This window comes from Rhipicephalus sanguineus, unplaced genomic scaffold (genome assembly GCF_013339695.2).
Source record: "Rhipicephalus sanguineus isolate Rsan-2018 unplaced genomic scaffold, BIME_Rsan_1.4 Seq701, whole genome shotgun sequence".
In the NCBI taxonomy this organism is placed as follows: domain Eukaryota; kingdom Metazoa; phylum Arthropoda; class Arachnida; order Ixodida; family Ixodidae; genus Rhipicephalus; species Rhipicephalus sanguineus.
Genome location: NW_023615798.1, coordinates 24,830 through 29,658, shown reverse-complemented (window position 1 = coordinate 29,658; position 4,829 = coordinate 24,830).

Sequence of the window (4,829 nt, the reverse complement as noted above, 5' to 3'; positions counted from 1 at the left end):
ATCAAACATACCATAGCTACGTATAGTATAATATAGCAAGGAGGTGGGAAAGGAACGTGAGGGTGAGGAGGAGGGGTAAGGGTGAAGCATAGCAGAGTCATGTCCAGCACGAGCGGGCTAATACCGAGACCATGTATACGACTGCGAATGACTGTGAGATTTATCCGGTGGTTCACTCCAACAACCTCCATACTGTTTTCAGTTCGTTTTCCAGTAGTTGCGGGAACCTAGCTCTCCCCGTCAAATTTTGATGCTCTAACTTTATGTATATATGTATATTGCACACACACAAACGTGCACCCTCTCCCCTTCCTTTCCAGTAAAATCCTAATTACGAACCTCATTGCTATAGCTGCAGCACGACGTTAACGAGGTCAGGGATTCGATTCTCGGCTTCGGTGCACTTCCGTGAAGGCTGAAATGTAAAAAAAAAAATGTTGTGTACAGCTTTAAGATTATTCAAATTGATTTGTCGCAATGCATATAAAGCGATAATGATAATCATATGAAAGCTTCTGGGCGACTCTGTAAACTTTGTTCGTAACCGAACAGCTAGCTGCATCTCCAAGCAGGTGTTGGCCTGCAGCGTTTCGTAAACGATGGAAAGGCGTCTAAAATGTATGAAATTTGTTCACGTTCCCAAAGTACAAGTACAAAAGTTCAATAAGTACAAGTTCGAAAAAAGAGTTCGCGTTCCTTGTGAATGGATGTCCATACGCACCCACTAGTGAAGGCCACCTCGGTACTGTAAGGGGATCAGATCTCGAATGACATGCTTTTGTACGCTCTAGATGCCGAGAGCGACTCGAAGAGCCAAAGATACGTCGTGCCCACGGTGTAGGAAGGAGAGGCGACTCAATGCGGCGAGCGAGCGTGGCGAAATTTTGTTTTATTATGATTCGCGCACGCGCTCGCAGGTGGCGCTATGCGAACGGGGGCCGTAGAGAGGGGGCTGCTGGAGAGCCTACATGTGCGCGCCTCCGTGACTCCGTCAGGCACGGAGGCCAGTCACGGAGGCGCGCACATGTAGGCTCCCTAGGAGGCCGCCAACCACTAAGCGCCCCCATAGGCGTGCGCACAGGGGGTGCGCCCCCCCTAATCACCTAAGAGGGGGGGGCGCACAATCTGCCCCGTACATTGACCCTTCTAGTCACCTAAGAGGGGGGGGGGGCACGAAATCTGCCCAATACATTGACTTAGTAGGGTGGGGGGCGCTGCGATGAACCTTTGCCCCCCCTGATGGGGAACCCTACGCACGCCTATGAGCGCACCAGGGGCGTAGCCAGGGGGGGGGGTTGGGGGGTTCACCCCCCCCCCCGAAAATTTTCGATTTTGCTTGCCTATATATACACGCACACATACAAACACACGCACATACATACAATGTGTGGTTGAACCCCCCCCCCCCCGAAAAAAATTTCTGGCTACGCCCCTGGAGCGCACCCCAGTATCCACACCGAAAATCGCGCGTCACTGCACTCCGGGTTTTAAAGACGATAGTCTTTCTTGGGATACTTAAACGGAGAAATTTTGGTCGGTCTTTCTGTCTTTCTGTTTGTCGGCACGTCCCTCGATTCAGCCACTCGGCCAAAGTTGAACCACTTGCCCAAGGGCCAGCCGTCTTGAACTGGTACGGCTGTTCATACTTGTGAACGTTGTCGATCAAAAAGTAAATATCACGCATATCTGAGGCGCAACATCACTAGGTAAGTATTAGGTGGTGTGTTCCTTTAATAGAAAATGCATACATACGTAATTTTAAAGACCCTAGTTTCTTAAGCTGTGCTGGAAATGCGACTGCGCTGAAACTTGCCTTCCTCTGTGCCCCCTGCACGAGCTCATTGTTGTGTTTCGGTTTCGGTTCTGTATTGCACTGAACGAATGCCATGGGGTGGTGGAGAAAAACTTTAGTTTTGAGAAAGCAAAAAGGTAAAAAAAGATATTTAAAAATGAAAAAGCAGCGTTGTGGGCGGCCTTTTGCCGGTTGTGGGCGCCGCTCTGGCATTCCTGTTTTACCCAGGCGACGCGTAAATAAAAGAGTGTGTGGAGAGTACTCGCTGAGTGCAGACGTTTCTTCTGCTTCAGCGCTTCGCGCCAAACCGCGTGTTCGGGCTGGCTGGCGCCTGCTGCTTCGCCTGCTGCTGCGCCGTGACTACCAGCCCGCAACACAGCACTCATGTTTCCCGACGTATGGCCAGATGGCTTCCATATCTCACGCAGCGCCTCTTCTATCGTCTTTATACGACATTTGCCGCGAAGCACGCAGATACGCGGCCAATTTTTTCTTGCGTTGCTTCTTGAAAGATGCGGTGTTGCCGCATGCCTCTCAGCTGGTCTCTTTCGCTTTTCTTCTCTCTTTCGACAGATAGCTTGGGTAGCCTGGAAATATAGTAGGCACTGCATCTTTCGAGGGGAATGCTTTCCGGGGCTTGCGAATCAAGACATTACCACTGTGAGAGCCTCCCATGTTTTTTTAGATGCGAAGCATCTTATAGCGGAGTTCAAACTGGTGGTGGTGGTGGTGTGCGGCATGACCACCCTTACTGCGCATGCGCATACCCTCTCCACACACCTCCTCTCCACTTCCCCTTCTCCACTTTCCTCTCCCCGCCCCCTCCCTCTCTTCCTATCCCTCTCCCCTTCCTCTCCTCCTCTCCACACTTCCTCTGAAACGCAGGCTAGACATGCCGAAATTCTCTCCTGCGCAACGCCGCGACGAGCCCCAGCGCATGCGCGTCCCCTGCCCCTCTCTCTTCTCTCCTACGCTGCCCCCCTCTCGCAAGCCTGTCGACCGCGTTCCCCGCTCGCCGCCCTGTGAGAATTAACGGCCAGGCTAGAGGGAAGACAATACGCGCGTAGCGCTCCTCTTCGCGTTCCATGACGCGAGGTCGGTAGCATGCCCAACGAACGCCAACTGAACGCGATCGTGCAATTGCTCCGGCTTCGCATCGCCTCATGGTCCCCTTTAGAGGGAAATGGTGTGATTTTTTCTTGTTGTTGTTTTGGTCACCAAATGTGGCTCGAAGTGCCTTTCGCAGAGGTGGTCAGTAGACAACAACATCCGATCTTTGCGAGGTATATGGCATTCCTCTATACCCGAAGGCGCTCTTCTTCTTTCTGCGCGGAAAGACAATGAGAGTTGCTCAGTACACGACCTGTACCCTGTCGTGCAACGCGGGGCGAAACGCTTCTTACCCATCGCTCCCTGGGTATACGCACCTCACATATGTTCACAGGATGAAAGAAAACTGTCACGGGGAACGAATAGTCGTTGCGACATGAAATGTGGCGTCGCGGACAGGGCGGAGTGAAGTGCCGCCAGCAGTTTTACACACGTTCAACCGGATAGATGGATGCTATGAGCGTCCCCTTTATAACGGGGCGGTGACATGTGCGCCACCAGACTCGACGAAAAAAAAAAAAAAGCTTTTTTCCTCCCCCCCCCTTTTTTTTTAGGTTGGCGTAATGACTTGTCTACTACGATTCAATCAATCTTACTTTAGAGAAAAAAAATACAAAAAAACAAATTCACAGCCCAGTTCTCTGTCCCTTACGGCAGAATGTCCTTACTCAATTGCCTCTATTTATTTTTGTCCTTTCTTTCTAGTTCTCTGCCACGAATACTCTAGCCGTCTCTTACTTATTGCTATCGCGGGCTTGTTCAGCTTTCCATTGTTGTTACTAAAACCCAAGGCTCGTGCCCAAACGTACATCTGGGTGAATACCTCCACATTCAATCAGAACATGCTCCATCGTTTCCTTATCCTCCCCACAGCATGTGCATTGTTCTTCTTTACTGAATCTCGCTTTATAACTACGCGTTCTAAGGCAACCCGACCTCGCTTCAAACAGTAATGCACTTCCCCTCGAATTATCATAAAATGCCTCCCTCCTTATTTCTTTTTTGCCCTTTCGGCCCCCATGTGCCGAGCGCCGTGTGGTGGAATGAAGGCGACAGTGAACAAATTTCGGCGTGGCTGCTCCGCTGCGCCTCCGAGCCGATTTGTCACCTCTCGTTCCTACACCGCGGCTGTGTATCTGCCTTGGTATCTGCACGCAGCACTGCCAAAGTGCGCGAGCGCACGAGCAGACGACAGACTATCCCTAGCGGCAATATGTGTGAACTAAAAGCAGGTGTACTGGAGAGATGCTAGCTCAGAGAAAGACTGAGGCAGTGTGAAAGTACGGCTATGATGATATATGCTTCTACGTTATGACAGAGTTTGGCAGTAGTGTGAGGCAGCAATAGACCGCGTTTATTTACAGCTGTGAAATGTTCAAACAACGCGACGAACCTACTCGACGAACGAAAGGCGTAAGATATTACGCGGCCTCAAAGACCACGACCGGCTTTTGCTCGAACACTCGGCGCATGTAATCTCGGATGGTCAGCATTTACCGTCTTCGAACTGTTGTTTGAGAGCTGAAATTGATCACAAGAGGCGGTATATCATTCACTGGAGCTTTATATCAGCATGTTACGGCAAGCAGGCGCTGAAAGAGCGGCGTCACTGCCCAATCTCGGAGGCTATACCAGAGAACAATGGAGTAAAAATTACCACTGGTGAGAGCGGAGGAGATCAGCAAACGCCGGAAGCACGATGGGTATCTCAGATGACATTGCTGACAAAATATTTGGTATAGTTGCGACTGATTCAGAACGGCCGGACACCTAAAACATACTCAATAATATTTTTGTGCAAAACGGCGGTAGTTCGTGCTGAAGTGCTCATAGATGTTTGCCGTATCAAAGAGGTCTGCGGACTCCTTCCTAGATGGCACAACTTGCTAAACGTGCTGCTAAAATACAGACGTCATGTTTTGAACGT